This window comes from Seriola aureovittata, chromosome 10 (assembly GCF_021018895.1).
Source record: "Seriola aureovittata isolate HTS-2021-v1 ecotype China chromosome 10, ASM2101889v1, whole genome shotgun sequence".
In the NCBI taxonomy this organism is placed as follows: Eukaryota; Metazoa; Chordata; class Actinopteri; order Carangiformes; family Carangidae; genus Seriola; species Seriola aureovittata.
In genome coordinates, this window is record NC_079373.1 from 13,777,528 (window position 1) to 13,799,238 (window position 21,711).

General features: G+C 38.1%; 1 long non-coding RNA gene across 1 annotated transcript in view; it reads left to right on the top strand.

Annotated features, from left to right (window-relative positions):
• Positions 1-2,081: 2,081 nt before the first annotated feature.
• Positions 2,082-21,711, top strand: part of LOC130176578 (uncharacterized) — a 140,470-nt gene continuing 120,840 nt past the window's right edge. The window contains exons 1-2 of the long non-coding RNA XR_008828890.1: positions 2,082-2,138; positions 2,284-2,342. This is a non-coding gene — a long non-coding RNA (uncharacterized LOC130176578). The remainder of the gene's footprint in view (positions 2,139-2,283; positions 2,343-21,711) is intronic.

A 21,711-nucleotide genomic window follows, 5' to 3' on the forward strand; every position in this document is an offset into this window, starting at 1 on the left:
CCAAAGACACGAAGGAAAAGCTGTTTGTGAACTGTCTAGGTTACATATACACTAAAACACTGTATATATATATATATACATATACACTGTTCTGCAGTAATGATCTGAAACCCCATGTTACTAAAAGGTATGCGCTAACAGACTGAAATCGATTAAAAATAGTTGGAGTAACATCCAAAAATTGATTCCAAATCAAGGCTACAAATAAATACATACCACACTGAAAAAAATTACACTGAATTACAAATGACTTATAATTGAATGTCTCTTGTTAAGACAGAATAAACTATAAAAACAACACAGGGTAATATAGACATATAGGAGGTGAATTTTTAAAATGCCTCCTCTGTCCTCCACAGTTGTTGAAGTTCGTGCGTCTTTGCGTACCTTGCGTACCTTGCGTACCTTGCGTACCTTGCAGCGTGACAAACGTCCCGCCTGATTGGTCAATTCTGAACAGCCCGCATTAATTTAAATGAATGTAGTTGCTGATCCTTCCATGACATACACAACTTTAGTTTACATAAAGGGGACTCTGGGCCTAATTTAAATATGAGGCGGACATGAAAATTACCAGTACTTTGAAATGTATGTCCTTAAGGGGTTTGAGACAGTGCTTAACTTGGACTAGTCTCTTATGCCTTGCCAATCAGTCTCCTGAAACACCTGTATGCTGAGGCCTTGTTGGCACACAGAGGCGGAGCGGTGGGCCGGTCGAGAAGTGGTAAGCAAATTACGATTTATAGTCTTAAAACGTTGCCTATAAACGTAGGCGTGTCTTATATTGAAATGTTCCCCTAATTAGAGAGCAGAAATATAACTTCAATCGATAACTTCATGGCTAACCAAGCTAAATATGGAGTGACATTAGTCAAGATAAGCTAGCCTTATCATAAGAAAGATGCTAGCTTATTTTAAGATACTGCTAACTTACCTTAGTTTAACTTTAGCCAACAGAAAATGTTTTTTTTTTTTTTTTTTTTAATCATTGTGGGGAAAAATTAAGTAAAACGTGATTTTGTTGTTGACCTGACTGGGTGCACAGGGGTATTCCTACTGTATGAAACTATAAAGGTGTCATTTCAACAATGCAAGGCAAAAAGATTATAAATCTCATAAAGCATTCTTATATATGAAACATTCGCCCTCCCAAGATTTTTAAAGTTTCTCTTATGCAGAGTGGGGATGTCCTGAAAACAGTCTGTTTTCCCTCGGTTAATACTAAATATCTGTCAATATTGCATTAAAATTGGTGTAGGAGTTAAATGCTTTACATCTAAAGAGCTCCACTTTGATAGTTTCCCGTAATATTGTGTATGTGACATGCAGTATTTTACAGTTTAATATGGTTGACAGGATTTAGACTCACAATGCTGTTTGTTTCTTTTGTGTCTTAATGGCACAATCACAGCTTGGCATTTTTACAGCTGATGTATTGTGACAAACAAAGGATTGGAAATGGATCAGGGTTGATATAATTAATACTGATCCATCAAAAGATGCCTATGTCATGTAGCCGATCAGTGGACCACTGGCTCCCAACTAGCCTTGGTCTCCACATATCTCCTTAGATATTAGGCCATGTCCCACACATTGGCCAACTTAAAAACCATTCAATTTTATTTGAATCTTATATTCTTTATTTTTGAACTCTTCATTATACAGCACACTGATGTTTAAAAACTGAGGTAAATTGTCTTGTCATGTTGTTTTTGTTTGGCTTTGTTGTGGAGTTAGCTAGATTTCTTCCAGTCTGTGCTTATAGAAGGAAAAACTTCAGAGTGAACCAGAATAATATGCAAGGCTGTTGTTGAAGAAAAGTAGAAGAAGCTACTATTTGGGAGCTGTGTTAGTTAATTGGTACTGTAAAGTATACACTTTACAAAAAAGTATACACTTAACAGTACCAACTACTACTACTTGTTGTGCTGCAGCTCACTGTGCAGTGGTAAACAGTGCCTCATAGTAATAGTGCTGTGCCAGAAACATGCTACAGTTCAAAATAAGGTTGACCTAATAGTAAATAAATTAAGCATGCATGTGCATGACATTAATATTGATGCTCTCCTATGGTCTAAACAGGTGCAGTATCAGAAGGAAAAAGATAAAAAGCCATGCAGGGAGAGAAGACTGAACAGGTGAGAATTTAGACTGAACTTAATTTTATTAAACATGACAATTATTTGTGATTTGTCTAATCATTGCACAGTACGTCTTTTTTGGTAATTTGCATTAAGTGCACAAACAAAATATAAAAGTATGAAATTGTTGTTGTCAAAACAGGCATCAGAGTTTCAGATGGAGAAAGAGAGCACCTGGGGCAGAAAGACAGAGGTGATGAGGTAAGTTGTATTGTTGACACACAGACCATGATATTGGTTTAGTAGTTGGTGTTATTGTGGAACGTTTTTCGCATGGCTCATTGAACTGTGCCATAACCAGTCTACAAAGAGTCAAGAAAGCACCTTTTCATTGGCAGCTTTTCAAGCTGTTGTAGTTGTTTGTGCTAGAGACAGGGTGACACAGAGACTGCAAGTGAGAGGTTGGACACAGAGTGCAATACTATAAGAGTGACCAGATGTCCTGTTTAAATTTTAATTATCCATACTGTTTGGCATTTGTCTCTTGTCAGTGATGTTTTTTGTCCTAACTGAATAGGAATTATGATATAATGACCTTAAAATGTGGAAATCTTTGTGGAATGTAACACCAAGGCCGACTTAAGGCCACATCAGTGTATAAGGGACAAGATAGATCTGTGTTCTGAATGGTAAAGAATCTCTTCTGTGTATCGGTGGGGTTTGTGTGTGGAGTTTATGACCATGTTGAGATTGTAGGAATCGTGACTGGTCAGCATGGGATGTATTTGTTTTCTCAAAGTTTCTAATACTGGTAGTGATTGAAGACAACATGATGTAAGGCTCTGTAATCTTCTGCTTTGGTTAATGTACATACTGTCCGCTGTGATTTTTGCTCTCTGTTGCAGTGAATGAAAGAATGTAGACATGGTTACTTAGGCTGAATGATTCCAGTGCAGTTGTTACCTATTCTAGGCAAACCATCCTCTTGTTGCTCTTATCAAAAAGTGAATGTAAGAATGTTACTTAAGGTAAAGTACAATATGGCCTGATAATGCACAACATATCCATCAAACGCTGCTGTGGTGGAGTGAATCTGTAGGCTTGATGATGCACAGACCATGATGCACAAGTATAATTCCACCATTAATTATCAAATCTTCTCCAGTGTGTATAATCAAATTTCTGAATTTTATATCTCACTGATTTTCTGCTTAGTTATTGTCTCGATAATTTAGTTGGCTTTTGCAAATATGAGAGGACAACATCAGCTAGAAATGAACAAGACTGTTTCATGGTGGTTGCAGTGTGAAATTTTATTATTGAAAACACACATTAGGTTTTGAGAGCTTGTTATACTGCTGTTGAGCAATAGCAGACTATAGCTCTATGTTGGATTGTTTTTCTTGTATTCTGCATCTTCCTAGGAATTTCAAACAGTACTGCCCACTCAGCACAAGCGCCAAATATAGTTTGATGGTCTTGGTGAACTAACAGGTAATCTGTTTTTACCTTGGGTTTTCTTTATCTGCAGTGTGTGTTTAAATGTGGCATATATATTGTCAAATTTGTGAATATATTCATTTGATTTTTTTAATCTGTTGGCTGTCTTTTTCACTTGTGTATCTGTTCACAAGTTGCAATGCATTGGGCTCTCACAATGGTCACTTTATAAACCTCATCGCCCCTCATTATCATTTGTTCAGCAATTGAAATGGGTCTTGTGTTGGTTATGCCTGTTGATGGTGTTGTGCTCAATGAAAGCTGTTTCCATTTGTTTTATAGAAACAATTGACCAATCAGGGTTTTGTAAGTGGGATTGAGACTAAGGCCAACATCTTCCTATGTAGCTAGGTAGCTCGACACAAAATGGTCATATGCTTGGATGAGATCAAAGCAGCTTTACAAATTGTTTTAAGTCAGTCATAACTGCTCATACCAGCTGCTACTGAAGCTTCTTTGTCAGTTGAAAATGACATTGGGAGGATGGATACATCACAAGGTACACATTTTTTTTGACACAAAACAACACAAAGTGACATAACCGCACCTGGCTAACATGAACACAATCTCAGGTTAAATGTAGTAACCTTATTATGAGGCTTTTAATGTGGTGGCAAACAGGCTTGAAGTGGATAGGAAGAAAGATAAGTTGACATAATACCCATAATGGAAGCATTCATCTTAGTTATTTGTATATTACAAATAGAGTACATAGGGTACAGCCAGCATTTCTCTACACAGGAACAAATGTTGTATAAACAGCAGTATGGTTAACAAGTGCAGTGTGTTGTAAAATGGATCAGTAATGGAGATATTAGCCTTGTGTGCTGCTAAATGGACAGATAATGATAACAGTCTACAGAGACATAATTAATGGCACCATTTTCTGTTCTGTGGAAGATGGAAGTAATGATTTCTGTGACAAATTATGAGGTTTGCGGTGAATTTTTCAAAATTTGAAAAACTAAGATTCTTGGTTTTCTTAAATAGAACAAAAACGGTGTGCAAATGTTTGCAGCAGATCTTTCAACTGATACACAATATTTTCCAATGCAGTCGGCAAACGTTTGGACTTAAAGAACTTGTGTAAATAAGCTTTCATTTGGGTTGTGGCTGGAACAATTAATTTATCAAGGATACAGCATGTTTCTTATATTCAGTGGTTATGGTCTTGCCTTCTATGAAATACAGTATGTATATATATATATATATATATATATATATATATATATATATAGATATATATATATATATATATATATATATATACACACACACACACACACACACAGGGCTTAGCTTCAAGCAAGACTGGTTAAACATGAAGTTAATAGCAGTCATGCATATTCTAGTGTTTCTTTCCACATATGCATACCCACTCAGCCAGAAACCACAAATGACCTCCAGTTGACTCCTTTAACTCGACAGCATAGTCAACTCACAGTGACTGTTTAGGAATATAAACCAAACTCTTAATTAAAAGTATCACAGTCATTGATCTCATGTGCTTTTTACTGTTGCCCTTTAAACCATGATCGCTCAGAAATTGTTTTCGTTAGTGTATGTTCATGTGCCGGCAAAGCCACTGCGTTAAGTTAAAGTGAACCTTACTGTTGACTTCATTGTCTCATGAAGTCAACCTTTGCACTTGAAAAAGCTGAATGATAGTAAAGTTAATGTTGCCTTAGAGGGAATCATATCATTTACATTGCATTCAGATTCAGGGTGTAACGCTGAGCGATGATCAACAGAGCGGCATAATTTGCCATATTTCAGGGCCACTGAGCAGCTTGTCCAACTGACAGAGAGAGAGAGAGAGAGGGAGAGAGAGGGAGAGAGAGAGAGGGAGACGGGGAGAGAGAGAGGAGGGGGGGAGTGATGGAGAAGTGGGGATAAAACCGTGTACACTGCATGCACATGTTGCCCTAAGAACAACAGAAAGGGCTTTGCTTTAAATGATTCAGAACAAAGATTAAATATTTATTGAGGTGAAAGATTCATGTATGTGACATGAACTCATTGCTGTGTGGCCACAGTACAGTATATCATGTTCCAGTATCTTGTTTTAAATAAAAATAGTGTTTTTTTCTGTTGTTATTTGATCAATTTGTGACACATTTTCCCTTTTACAAATATTAAGTTAAAGAACTTCTGTTCCTAAAAAGACAAAACAAAAACCGCATATATGTCGATGTTACATTATCTATGCACAACAGCTGGCTTCAGATACGCAGTACGCTCCATTCACAATTTCTTTGATAAAACTTTAAAATGCAAAAAGAAATTGCATTTTTTATGAATTGGTGTTAACTGTGAAGTGATAGATATAAATAAAAATACTTCATTAGGTGAATCATTTAAATATTCCCACTGATTCTCCCTAAAATTTAGGCTCAAGCCAGTTTGGAGACCTCGGATTTCCATCACATTTAGACTACTTACAGGGAGTCTTGTGCTTTTTTTTAAGGTGGTATTGAAGGCAAATGAATTTATAATGAACAAGCGTAAATCTTTCATGTCAACATTGGTAATTCTTTTCATTGTTACTGAAGTGTTGACACAGGCCTGATTACACCCTTTTGACATACACTGCAAGAAACATTTGATTATTTGTCTTGCAAAAAATAGAGCATAAGATTATTGTTTTCATCTGCTTGGGGGATGTTGACACGAACCACAGGTGACTGGAGGTTTGTCTCAGAAATCCGTGGGGGTCCTGCAGTAGTTGGTACACGGAAACCAAATTGAATCCTTATGGCTCAGGGTCATGGCAGCAGTTCAGATGTTTATTGATTAAATGTCAACTGCCCAGGTGAACGTGATTCATAAGTCAGAGGGGCCTAATTCAACAATCCATCACCAGTAGAGGAACATTGAAACCAACACATCATCACTGCATGTTTAGGTCTCATGTTGTGATATACGGTAACTCTACAACATTGTATGAGTGATAACAGGTTTAGCTGGGTTTGCATTAATGTTAGTAAATTAGTTGTTCTAGAAGTTCTGCATAGACTGAGAAAATATATTGTACATTAATTTGATTCCTTCAAATTAAGTTTTGAAGTTGGAAAATGACAAAATGAATGTGTTTGTTTGTATATTTCAGGAAGACATTTTATGGAACTAACAAAAACAGCTTGGATTTTGACAAATGTGCATTTACCCATTTGGTTTTTTGAAATCTTCATAAGCTCAAATGTCATTAATTAAAGCTGCAGTAATTAGTCAATTAGTTAGTTAGTTAATTTTGCTAGTTAGTTTAGGATGGGGAGACTTAGTTATTTTGTTTTTTTGGCCACTTGTTGCATAGTGCAAAGGTTTAGTAGAGTTTACCTCGATTTCATTATCAAGGTTGTTGGATTTGGTTGATGGTTGTGGTAAAAGATTTAATTCAGTCTCCCTCTGATGAGTTGCTGGAGCATTGTACCAAGCAACAGCTGATAAAGATTGTTCAACATTACTCTGTTGAAGTTGCCTTCAAAGTTTAGGGTATCAGTGATTCAGACAGCTCATGACAATGTTGCAGGACATATGGGTGTAAAAAAATAAACAACCTACAATATGTACTTTAGCATTTTTTCTGGTCAGTCAACACAGCTGCTTATCCACTGTGTGCAATCTTTACAAAATCTGTAGTCAAGGTCCTCAGCCAGTTCACTTCTGTGTTTAGGATCCCCAAAATAATACAAAGAGTGATCAAGGGTCAAATTTGAGGGCAAACTTGGTGGCTGAAAAGCAAGCATCATTACATATTATCATGGCATGTCAATGATGGTGTGTTTCGGGCTGCTATGGGTGTAATTTCAGGCAAGGAAGGCCTTCAGCCAGGGGACTGGCAGAGCAGTTTGTTGATAGGTGCAGGACAACTGTAGTGGGGTGTATTAATTTGGTTCTCCAACCCTAAGGGTGACCCCTCGCATGAGACAGAGCTCTGGCAGTCCTGGTCTTCATGCAGGCCATGAGCGTACAGTGACACATAACCTTGCCCTGTCACCACCCTCACCAATGTGTCAGCTAACATTACTGTGATTGACGTTGAGCCAGCACTCCAGCCCTATGAGATCTGAGGCTCTGTATAACCTCGCCCTAGCTGTGTACCAGGGCTAGGACATTTGGGGCATGGTACTGGATCATGATGCCATCTTTGTTTGTAGCCTGTACCTCTGTTAAATAAGGGCACAAGCCTTTGTAACCTTGTTTAAATCTGCGCTTTTTTCACAGTACTAATCTGAATGTATCACTCTGTTGTATACAGATTCCTTAAGAATCTTTTTTTCTCTTTTTTTAAGTATCATGTTAACATTGTGCCATAACTGAACAAAAGGGCATTCTTATCACATTCACAAAATACTAATCTCCTTGATCTGTATGCAACTTACGTGGAGATTCAACAGAAACTTTTGTTGAAGTGGTAATATATCACAATGGTCACAACAGTAATACCATTTATTTTTTTGGTGGTGGTGGGGCTGATTCAAGAGTTAAAACTTAACCATTCGCAAAATAGATGTGACCAATGGACCAGTAAATGTGCTTCAATCACATCGACTGGTTATCCCAGCCGAGGTATACCAGGGTGCTAGTCCAGGCATGTTACCAATCTAGAAATGCTTGTAAAAGCCAAGTTAATTAGTCTCTCTAAAATGTCAACCTGTGTTATACTAGCCCAGGACTCATACTCTTGAAGCAAGGCAGTTTTTCATATCTGGTGACTTGCTAAACTAGGAATTTGAGATACCAGCCCAGGCCTGCAGGCTTCTCATTTAGTTCTGCTGGTCTCATTTATTACCACTGGCCTTCGAGTGACTACATCAATAGCTTTGACATGGATATAGCTCCATGAAACTCTCATTAGTTCTGTTTCTGGCATTTTAACAGCTTCATAGTTAGTAGCTAAGGAGACATACCCATTGTTTCTCTGATTACTAGTGAATGAATGAATGCAAACATTTGAGTATATATGATTTGAGCATGACGTGGCTTGATAATATATGATAAATCCATCCAGTGATATGATGGTGCTATGACAATCCACAGGTGAAATGTGATGGTTATAAATCAAACCTTACGTCGGAGGCATCTGTAGCAAAACCACTGTGCACCTTGAGGCAGAAGCATGAAACCAGCTTAAGCAGCAGCTGCGAGTTATGTGCCTACCTAACCACACATACTGTACAGCTGATGAATGCAACAGTGAAATGTTCCAACATTGTCACCAAAGTGGAGAAAGAAAATATTTAACCACATAAGAAATAAGCTAAAAGAAATGATTTAAAAGCTCATGTAACAAAACATTCAGAAAGTCCAAAGCTTTTGACAAAGACTTAAATAAGAAATTGTGTTTGTGGGCAAACAAGAGTAATGTGCTAATTTTTAATTGGGTGTACTTTTACTTGTAGAATACTTCAATCATGCCTGTCAGTCAGTCTTTCCTACACCTCCAATACATATGGTCTTAGGAAACACTGAGTTGAAAGGTTTCATGTAATGGGCTGTTTTGGAAAAATACTCGTCTTCTGGGAAAAGTCTGTCCTGTTAAGCTTGGTATCCTCAGTGCGAGTTCAAACTGCAGTCATGAGCGTCACTACCACCTTGTTGTTTCATAGAGTGTGAGCTTCCTTCTGACCGTAGGATTTTAATAATGTATGTCAGCTATGTTCAGGCACTGCACTGAACCACTACATGACCTCAGCTTTCCTGCCATTAAATCATCTCTGACCGTGGGGAGAATAAGATGCATTGAAATATTGATTATTGTATAGAAGACTGCTCTTTATGCACTGCTGTGGCAACTGCATACAGTGGATAGAACCTGTAAAAATGCCTCCATAGATGTGATGGAGACTCCTGAGAGTAGGTGATGAAAGTGATATGATGGAAACAACCCCAAAATACATTGCCTTTTGGATGATGATCAGTTTGACCAAGTAATATATATTACTTCGCCGAGTAGTTCTGATTTTATTACAAAAATCTAACAAGAAATATATCAGCCTCATACAAAAAACACAACAAAGAACAAAAATAAATTAAAACTAAAGATTTTATAAAAGATGTGAAAATCCCTGATGGGGATCACTATCAAAATAAATAGCTTTTGTCAAGTCAGACTAGTTGTCTGTAAGGATGTCAGCCATCGCTGGGGTGGGCATTGTTACTTGGGCAAAAGTCTGCTTGTTGACAATGAAGTGACACTAGTGTTGTGTTCACCTGACTATGTATGCAGTACCACAGAAAACTCTACTGAGTACACAGCTTCCTGTAATTGGCATCCATTTCTTCTGGTTTATGTTTGAGCTGGCAGCCTGCTGGTCATCAGTGCAAGTAACTGGAACGATAATGAGTGCCCTCTGGGCAACATAGCCTGGCACCCCACCACACCATAACTAGAGCTGTAATAGTATCAAATATATCACTGCAATATTGTGAAATTCCAAATATTTCAAATGCACATTCTACTATCTACAAACTATGTGTCCAAAATAACAATCGTTTTTCCCTGACATATAGAGCATTTTCCAAGTCTTAAGACAATTTTTTAACTTCCCTGAGTACAGTGTTTTGACATGTTCAAATATCAAGATAATTAGTAACCATACTACTGCTCAGTAATTTATTTAAATTATTAAAAAAAAAAAATGAACAGGGAGGTGGAAACTATGAAGGAGTATTAGGGCCATGGATGAGAAAAAAAATGAGAGGAGGAAGATTTTTTTTTTTTTTTATCATGCACTGAGAAAAGGAGAATAAAGTTGAAATGTCGAGAATAAAGTCGAACTGAGTCAGAAGAGGAGGAATTTTATTTATGTGCATCCACACAGCACAGTATCGCAGCAATTGCAGATCAGGTATTCACTAAGAAGCTTAGATTTTGATGATGAACATATTACAGATAACAGCAATAAAGCTTCAAGTTACTCTGATTTACAAAGTAGTGGGAAGATGCCTGCAGAAATGACTTGTGAGGCAACTTTGTATTCTTCTGGCTATCACTGCAGTGTTATGTTCTGTTTACAATCAGCTATAATTTTGTGATTTTTCAAATTTCTTTATAGATGGATATATTTTTTTACATTTATTCATAGACTTTGTGTTATAACACAGCCAACTCAGAGTCAGAGTCCATTTCTGTTAATGTTAGATATTAAGTATAATCCTGTAAACCAGTGCATGTCTCTTCTCTTATTGTAATCTAGGAAACTGAACACCACGAGGAATTTTAAGCACATTTATCTAATTTAAGGGGATAAAAACTGCAATTCATGACTGACAGGGGAGGTAGTGTAGATGATGGAGGGATGTGCAAATTGTCAGACTGGTTGTTAAAGGAGGATATCCTGCATAACACAAGCAGTCATTGACCTCTGAATGAACCATTGTAAAAGGGATATGGGGGGGGGGGTGCCATAGAGCAAAATACATGATTGTAATTGCAGTAATCCAGATGAACACAAGTGACTGACCTGTACGAGCACAACTAATATAGTACAAGATTAAAATAAAATTCCTACTGATCTATAGAGATAACACCAGACACAAATATTTAAAGGATGAAAAGATGCCAGATGATCACTGAAGCCAAGATCAGTGGAGAGCTACAGTGATGGTTGTCTCATCTCTACACAGGATCTCTGGAGCTGAGCCAGAGTGACCATTGAGCTCTTTGTCACCTCTCACTGAGGCCTTTCTCCTTCGATAGCTCAGTTTGGCTGGGTGGCCAGCTCTAGGAAGAGTCCTGGTTTTTCCAAACTTCTTCCATTTAAGTATTATGGAGGCCACTGTACTCTTGGGAGCCTTCAATGCAGCAGAATTTTTTTTGTAGCCTTCCCCAGATCTTAGCCTCGACACAATCCTGTCTCTGAGTTCTGCAGGAAGTCCCTTCACCTCATGGCTTGGTTTTTGGAATGATATGCATTGTCAGCTGTGAGACCTTATATAGACAGGAGTGTCCCTTTCCAAATCATGTCCGATTAACTGAATTTACCACAGGTGGACTTTAACCAAGGTATAGAAACATCTCAAAGATGATCAAGAGAAAAGAAGGCGTCTGAGCTAAACTTACTATCATAGTCAAATGTCTGAATACTCGAATACAATGTGATTGACATAGTTTGAATTTGCAAAAATTTCTAAAATTATGTTTTCACTTTGTCATTATAGCGTATTGAGTGAAGATTGATGAGGGAAAATGAATTTAAACAATTTTGGCATAAGGCTTCATCATAACAAAATGTGAAAAAGGTGAAGCGGTCTGAATACTTTCTGAAAGCACTGTATATGCCAGTTGTAGCAAGAACAAAACATAATGGCACTCATCTTTAATTTCAAAAGGTATTTTATACAACACAATAAAGAGCAGTACTGTATTAACCTTCTGTAGAGAATGCCATGACCTACTGATGAAGTACATCTTCTCTCCATTTGGTGGTCATCCACAGGGAAAGAGAACAATTAGGCCACAAAAGGAAATGGTCAACATCAGGAAACAATGCTTCTGTTTCAGACCGAGCCATCCCTTCACTACTTTTTCAAGAAGACAATAAAAGAAGACAGGCAAAACTGAGAGTCAAATCGAAGGTTAATTGCAGCCAGGAAAATGTCAACCAATTTTACCGATCACCCACGAGGGATATGCAACCCTTGGTGAAAAAAGATGCAGGAATATCTGTAGAGTATATTAGCTTTCTATCCATAATGGCCTCCTGAAGAGAGTGATGATGACATATTTTCAGCACTCGGTTCCCCCTCAAAGCATTTCTGTGCGCACAAAAGACAAAGCGGAGAGTGTGTGTTTGTGTGTATTCAGCTATGTGTGTATGTATGGATGTGTTGTATGCTTTATGTCAAAGTTAGTGTTGTTATTGGAGATGCAAGCTCCCTGGGAACCGACAGGTGTTGGCACAGGATCTCTGACACCTCTCTGGTCATGACATTCCCTCCAGTTAGTTTTATCATAACACATGGTGGTTTGACAACAACCTTTTTGCTGAAGAATTTAAACTGCATTTTGGGCCCGATATGCCATGTATTATCAAATTGGCAAATATAACAGTGAAAATAAAGCATACTTTGTTTTGCTTCTCAAGACTTTAAAGCTGTTTTGAAAAGCTTTCATCGTGGTAGTTTTTGAAAAATCACAGGTGTGAATTCAACTGCTTGTGTGTGTGTTTTTGAATGATTGTTACAGCATCTCTCACTGAAATTGAAATCTCAAGAAAAAGATTGATAAGAAACGTTAAAAGCTATAAGGGAAAGGAAATAAAGAATGTGCTATTTTAAAGTTAATCTTAGCCAAAATGTCACATTGGTGCAGCAGTTTATAGAGGAAATTGGCCTGGACTTCAGTTGAAAAATGAAAAGAATTGCCGCATTGGGTTTTTACGCACACCAAGTTGTTATATTTGTAATGACTTCACATTTTCTGTGACCTGGAATGATGTACAGTATAGTCTTGGACTGTAGTCCCCTAAAGATTTCATGTGCATATATCTGACCTCCTGTTAATGAATAATAATGCTCTTGTATGAAGCCTCCTGTTTGTTTAAATTATTTGGGAATATTTATTGGAAAATATAGAAATCTCACGAGGAAAGAATAACAACCAACTGCACTGACATTTACAAATGATATGGACCATATCCATTACAGTGTTGTTAATTAAATTGATTAGCTCATGCAAGTGCATACTTATTGCAACCTTATTGAGGTGACTCCAGCTCTGCAGCACTTGGAGTAGCCCAGTGCTATCACTAACATTAAATCATGCTGTCACACCCTATAGTCTTTTTTGTGCCTCTGACAAAGGGCAGCTTAGCCTTGATCTTCCTCACAGGACTATAGAGACTAATGATAATAAAAAGGATTACCCTTGGTATATGAAAAGGTGCTGTAGTCCAGTCTTAATTGGTGAGTTCCCTTGCTAAGTTGATCTAGTCTTCAGGCTGCCAGTTAGTGAACTGGTCAATTAATCTTCCCTCTCTCATAATGAGGTGGGGAATTTCAGATGGCTGGTCCTTCACACAAAGACAGACAATGTGCCCAAAGGATCTTCGTCCCTGCACCAAGTGACCTGACAATTAAAAAATGTACCTCCCTACTTCCCCGTCCTCACCAGGTGGCAAATTGGTCTGACCCAACCTCATATCAAAAGGACTAACAATGACTTCAAATCAACTTCACAGGCAAAAAAAGGGGGAAAGGGCAGTATCCTCCATGAAATAAGATTGTTGTAATAAGACTTTTGGCCCCATATCATTCTGCCTTCCTCATTTTGAGTCAAATGAAAAGAGGCTTGTTGGATCCTCCCTGCTGTGTGTCACAAAGGTTTACCCCCTCAGAGGAAAAAATGTGTTGTAGTTTGACATTAATTTGGTGATGCAGATGTGACAGTGGAATAAGCTAAATGTTTAGGGTTAAATGTGCATGACCTTGTATTGTAGCAGGCTTATTCTACTCTGATTGTGACTGGTCCCTCTATTATCCTCTTTCTTGCTAAACAGACAAAGTCAAAAGAAGAACCAATAATCCATATCCTGACATTTGATCTTCTTGTTTTGCTACCTGCACTCTATTTATATATTTTATCTTTGCCAAAAGGTGTGGGTGAATAAATCAATTCTCATGAGAATCGCGATTATATTCTGTGATTCTGAAATGATTAATACATTCTGAAAATTATTTTTTGTAATATGCAAAGAAAAAGGAAAAACTCCACAGTGCTAGTGCACCACCCGGATGGTGTGCAGCACGCACATACTGGAGTAATCTTGTAGATCATCTTGGGGAAAAAAGCAGGAATTCTGAAGTATTTTGGATTTAATATTTAGCTTTGCAAAACGAATGTAAAGTATTTTGTCAGTACTTTGTACCCCATCCAAGACCAGCTGGCTAACTTGCATTACAACACTTTGCACAACTTCAACCACTCAGGTGAGGCAAAGAAAATAACTCAGTCCATTGTCTGTTTCATTCAGTCCTGCATCTGTACAGTGATGTTGGGTATATATATAAACCATCTTTGTTCACAACTGCACTTAACTGCACTTGATTTTCATTCCTTTTTGAAATAAAAAGAAAACAAAGGTTGACAAGTAGGAAAACTAAATAGTAGAAAATTAACTTTGAATCCTTTGGTATACTTAAGAAAAAAATGGTCAAAAGTAATGTAAAGTAGATGTTATTTATAGAGCCAGACCAATTTATCGTTCAGCAGATATTGGCCTATCACAGATATATCGGTATTGGCTCCTATATTCTCCAATATGCTCTGATATGAATACTTTTATTAAGAAGCAATAATTCAGTGGAAATGCCTGGGTCAGGTTATATAGGCAGCATTTTATGTGTATTTGGTCCTTTGTTTTGATTCAAGTCAATTATTTTTATATATATATCTTATGTTTTTAATTATGGTTATTTATTTTATAGGTATTTAATTCCCAGTGAAATTTACTGTTTTAGTGCACTGAAAAAAGTTTATTGTTACACTGTAAAATATCCTGCTTTCATTACATATCTTTTTCACAAGAGTTTAGATATATATAAAGTCAGTGTGAACAAAGTCAGGGATTTTGTAGGATTATAGTCAGGTGTATGATCAACCAATTATACCAAACATCATCAATTTCACATGTAGGTTGAAACAGTCATTAATTGAAACAGACACAGCTGTGTAGGATAACTCTGCTACCAAGGTGAGGTTGTGGAAGACAGTTTCATGTCACAGGTCATACACCATGGCAAGACTGAGAACAGCAACAAGACACAAGGGAATTATACTGCATCAGCAAGGTCTCTCCCTGACAAAGATTTCAAAGCAGACTGGGGTTTCAAGATGTGCTGTTCAAGCTCTTTTGAAGAAGCACATAGAAACGGGCAACGTTGAGGATCGTAGACGCAGTGGTCAGCCAAGGAAACTTAGTGCAGCAGATGAAAAACACATCGAGCTCATTTCCCTTCGAAATCGGAAGATGTCCAGCAGTGCCATCAGCTCAGAACTTGCAGTAACCAGTGGGACCCAGGTACACCCATCCATTGTCCGGAAAAGTCTGGCCAGAAGTGGTCTTCATGGAAGAGTTGCAGCCAAAAAGCCATACCTCCGACATGGAAACAAGGCCAAGCGACTCAACTATGCATGAAAACATAAGGACTGGGGTGCAGAAAAATGGCAGCAGGTGCTCTGCACTTTATTTGGTTGATTTTTGAAGTGAGTGCAGTTGCGAACAGAGACGGTATTATTCTTTTGGATGTTTATTGAAGGCAATATTTCAGGTGATAAACTAAGCTTGTGGTATTTCTCGTCTTTTTTGGCATAGATTTAGAGCAGAATTGATAATACATTTGACCAGTCTGTTTCTTGTTGGACATTAGCTTTACTCCAATTGCTTGGTCTGTCTCATTTACTTGGCGGCCAAACAGGGCTTTTATTGGCCAAAATATCCCAATATCACTGTACAGATGCAGGACTGAATGAAACAGACAATGGACTGAGTTATTTTCTTCTCTTCTTTTCATTCACTGCATTTTGTTAATTGATGAAAATAAATTATTAACACTTCCATTTTGAAAGCATTCTTAGTTTACAGCATTTTCTCACTCCAGCCTAAAACTTTTGCACAGTACTGTATATATCGGCCGATATATCAATATCAGAATTTTTATACTCCTTAATATCGGCATCAGCCCCAAAAATCCAATACCGGTCGGGCTCCAGTAATTTATATTTCATAGGGTAATACATGTACAGCCCCCACTATCTGTCATTCAAAGAAAACAACAATTTAAAACACAGTACTGTGTAACCTGATATCACTATCCAAATCGATTGACAGTTCTTTTAACATATGCAATAGAACTAGACAGCAACTAAACCAAAGTTAATAATATTTTCTAATGTAGGAAAATGTTAGTAATTTTTGTAAAACAGGCTAAATATTTTGAAGAAAATCAGTTTTGCTCTGTTGATTTATGAAGAGATCGTTTTGTGCTTTAGTGAGTAACAGTCTCTTGGTTACAGCTCAGTGGCCAGCCATTAAGGTCGCTGATGACATTTTTTAAGTTCACTGTTGAGCGTCAGTTGCTACAATCCTCAGTGATCCATGACTTTACCAGGTGCTACCATGCAGAACAGTGGTACAAACCTGGAATTAATCCACTCACTGCCTCAACCTGGTTGTTTGACCCCTAACATTTCGACATTGTCTGCTAAAATTTAGACACCAAAAAATTTGATAGAAATCCCTGCTTAGATGTCTCATTTTTATAGGCAATATAAACCCATACTTGTTTGAATTTCAAGGATGGCTTTCTTTATTTTTGCAGTTTTGATTGCTTTACTTACAGTTCATTGTATTGTATTAAATAGTATGTGGGATTTGCTTACTGTTATATTGTAATTTTATTGTTTGTTATTTTAGCGTGAACAATTAATTGATACAGTCTTCCCATTGGTAAAAATAATGAGTAACATACATTTCCTTTCAATACCTATTTTGTCACAAGTGGCCTGTCATATCCATTTTCAGCCAGGAGGCTCCTTGAGTGCTTGGCACTTGCTTTCATTGCATGGGCTTCCTGTTTGGACCCATACGTTGGATGGGATTTGGATTTCTGTTCGTGTAGCTTTTATGTGGTGTAGACCTGACGTGCACATGCACCAGGAACACTGGGTTTTATCCCGGTATGGCCGATGGCCGGTTTAACTATGAGGGGTTTTGTTTTACTGTACCTGGGTGGTATGCACATGTAGTACGCTGGTGGTCTGAGAGTAGGTGATAAAAATCTATCTAACTTAATGATAGCTGTTTAAATCTACTTTTCTCCTTCTTTCTTTTTCTCTTCTTTGTCTCTTTCCCTCTTGCCTCAGCTGGGTGTTGACGTGTCTCCACTTCCTCTCTTCCTGTATTTATAATTTAAAATTCAAAGTCCTCTGTAGAGTTGTGTAATTGCAACTATATGACATTGTAGCAGCAGCAATAATTTTGTAGTGACGAGGTGCTACTGCAAATGTATATGGCAAATGTATGCATGTACACTATATGGCATGTATATGGCAGAAACACTGAAAGTAGAACAAATGGTGAGAGACATTGTCAGTGAACTAATGAACAAGCCAACTAACTACAATTTGCTTACATTAGCCACCATTAACTGCTGGTTATGCCAGACCAAATAAGGCTGTAGTAGCAAAACCCGTAAGTGTAATAAAGAGGGCAATGGTGTATTTTGTTGCCTATGAATTCAACTTTTTATATGTAGGAGGAACAATGTTATATAGTTACTTAGTTACTTGCTTTAAGTGTCCCTTGTGGATCAGGGTCAGTTACTAGTAAAGTGCTATGAATTGTTCCAGTATTTGGAAATCAGTGTCAAGATTGTTTGTTATATTAAGAAAAAAAGCTACTGATATCGATATCACTATCGGCCCCAAAATTCAGTATCGGTCAGGCTATAAATGTGTCTTGCACTGTTAGGTGGTAACATGCAAAAATATTATCCTCATCTTGTCTTTATCTTTCATAAAATCAGATTCATTAATGCAAACTGAAGGTTATGCACAATGCCAATAAAAGAGCATGTCGCCCATACAACATTTCACCTACAGTTTAAAAATGGCATTCAGTGGGAAATTGCTACATCTTTACCTTTCAGAATGCATTGTTTTTTTTTTTCCTGTGGATGCTTTCGTCCATAACATATATTTCTAACAGAATATGTCTAAACATGAACTTGACCTTGCTCATTTTCAATTTATGGTGACTGAATTGTTCAAATATTAAAACCCCTGTGAGGGATTATTTAATAGTGAGAGTACCCTAAGTATGGGTCAAGATCAGAGTCAAGTTTTTTTGGCTCTGTCTTGTGGAGTGCAGACTCCACCGAGAGTAATTATTTGTGGAGGGTTTAGGGCCCTGAGGGTGACGGAGTTGGCGGGAGGGGCAGAGGGTGCGCTGAAACGGAAAGCACGCCAGTCCCACTCATGGTTGATGCTCAGTGAATCTGAAAGGTCATGTCATGTTTTCTGGCAATTGACTCGATTGGTTTGGATTCTGCAACATAAGGCCGGGACAGTTGTGTGTGTGTGTGTGTGTGTGTGTGTGTGTGTGTGTGTGTGTGTGTGTGTGTGTGTGTGTGTGTGTATGTGTGTGTGTTTATTTGTTTATGTGTGTTTCTGCACATTTGCTGGGAAATGTGCCCCCGGGTTATTTTTTGCATTGACCTTATTACCCTGCACAGTGACGAGCTTGCCACATAACTTGCTCCCTCTGACTCTTTAACACACAAACACATCTGATACAGATAGTTTACTTGTTAATTGTTAACATCTGTAAAACTCTTTAGATATTTGTGTAATGTGTTGACTATACCTTCAAATTAACTCTAGGCTTCTGTGAGGCATGGCCTACAGTAGAAGATTTGTAAAATGGTTGTGAAGACTTCAATACTATGTAACTATGATAAGATATTTTCATTAAATAAATAGATTGTCATAAATGTATGGGTATAATCCTGGAACATGTCAGTGTGGACAGACAAAGAGATGCTGTTGGTTTTGTCTGTGGATGTTGCAGTCACCAGCTCCCTAAATGAACTGAGACAAAGACAGTATTAGCACATTTAATTAAGGTTGATCACAATCATCAAACAGACATTTTACAACCAGCAGCTAGCTCAGACGTATTGTACATCTCTGCTATGGTCTATAAGGATATGTCCACCGATATGGCTTCTGCCTTGCAGCCATTCTGTGCAAGTAATTTACCAGAACAATGTAATCTTAACCTCTTGCCTTTATTCATCATCTGGGAGGCTCAACTATCCAGCTATAAATAAAGAAACGCTGTCAGACATGGAAAGATTTCTGTATAAGGTGTGAAATGGAACATTAAAAGCTTTCCAACACGGTTTCATTTAAAGAAAAAAAATGTCAGTTTTATATAGTGATACCTTGTTTGTTTTGGGTATGACTTATTGTCACAAGCATGTAAATAGTTTGTATCTGATTTAAAATATGTCCTAGTTTTGGAAAAACGTGTAATAAGGCACCAAAAAGGAACGAATCTGTCCTCTAGGCGATAGCACACTACATGCAGTTTTACCAGCAAATCCTTTGCCAGCCTTCACTCTGCCATGCCTACGCGGTTGACTCCTGCACTCCAGCAGATCGGTGGCAGAGGTCCAGAATCACTTAGATCATTTTACCCGGGGCACAAAGGGGGCAGAGAGGAGCCACTGACCCTGTGCTCGTCAGGCAGGGTTTTACGCCTCGCTGACTTCCCTAGTGTGACATTTCTCCTGTATTTGCCCCCTCCCAACGCCTCCCCATGTAACCGCCACTGCAGTGCAGAAAAAGATCATTGTCTGTAGAGATATCAATCAAATGAACAGCATCTGGGGTCAATCTGCTGTCAGTGCTCCCTCTTTGCTGTCCCAGCTCTCATGTAAAGTGACAATAATGACACAGTGTCAGAAATGTTGCCAGATGTAGTCAGTTAACACAAGACGACACTTTGAATCTCAGTGTACTTAAACAGAGACCTCATACCTGTCTCCCTCCCATCACCCAACACCAGACTTTAACATACTTCACGCTTCTCTCAACATGATGTGTGTGTGTGGATTCAAGCCCTCCCCACCTCTAAAACAAACATACCCCCCACCTCTACAACAAACACACCCCCTGCTATGGGTCACACAATGGTCATGACATTATTAAAGGATCAATTGTGCCTTAAAACACTGCCTCTCCTCCATGGGGATATGTAGTAGAACAGATGGGGCTTATGCAGAGCGGCTTTAATATCTATTTAAAGTGCTTTAGAGACAATGATCTAATGAGACATTTACATTTTGTTCAGCTGGGTTGAGAAAGCTTAGACCAAAGCAACTGTCATCATCTGATATTGCCAACATAAATGTCCTTAAACTTAGCCGATACACATGCATGGTATGAGGTAAATTTAAAATTTAAGGGCAAACATTTTTCAGTTTTTACCAATTTCCACAGGAAAATACCCAATACTAAAATGATTTTCACCATGATTTTATGTCCCATCATGCCCACAAGTTCTTGTTTTCGTGGTAAAAGAAGATGCTGATCACCATAGTACACAGTATACAAAGTGCTCAATAAATGTATCCAGTATATGGGAGGAGAAGATGGAGAGAAAATGCAGAAGACTTTCTGTTTATGTGCCAGATTATTAGTAAGTAAAACAGCAACTGGTATTTTTGCTACTTTTATTTCACTAGATAACATACATTATAATATACAAATAAACAGCCATAATTTCCCAGATTTTGTTATTTCAAAACATGTAAACTAATGATTCCCAACTTTCATAACATAATGTAAAAAAACAACTACCCAGCATTTAAGTTTTAGAAATTGATTATTAGGATGGCTGTCATATAGTTAACACATGAGTAGGGATACTTGGTGCATGAGATGATGGAAGGCCTGGACATTCTCTCTATCCATAAGCTGCTGTCAAGGGAGTTGTGAAGACGGGGTAGTGAAGGTAAAAGTGAGGACATGCTGTGCTGGGATCAACACGTGTCTGCTAAAGCCTGGAGGTTCCACAACAATCTGTTCCAGTTGGTTCACTCTTGTGCTGTGACCTCAATTTTTGACTGCTGTTGGAGCTTCCTTGCACTCTGGTTTGACACAAGAACAGTACAGGCAGCACTGCACCCGCCCAGCCGAGCAGAGGGGGGCAGAGTGGAAGAGCTGCTCGAATATCAAACAATGAAGCTGAGGAGGAACATTGAATTAACATCCGTGTATCCTGTGCTGCAAGAGCATCTCCAACTTGGCAATCCTGTGAAATGACACTTTCAATTGGGGTCAATTGGACGCCTGCCTCTGGATTTCAGGCAGCTTCTCTGCCTAGGGGTAATCAAGGGCTGTAGATATAATTAGAGTAACAGGCTTTCATAGTGTAGTTCAAGCAGTGCAGCTGAACATTTGAGCAACACTAGGGGTCAGTGGCAGTCCATGCAATCATGTAGTGAAGAGACCACTTCCCACCATGTATATCATCACTTTTAGCTTTGATCAGAGACAGAATTTGTAGTAGCTGACCAAAGGTGACACTTGATACATTTAGACAACACTTCTCCAGCAATC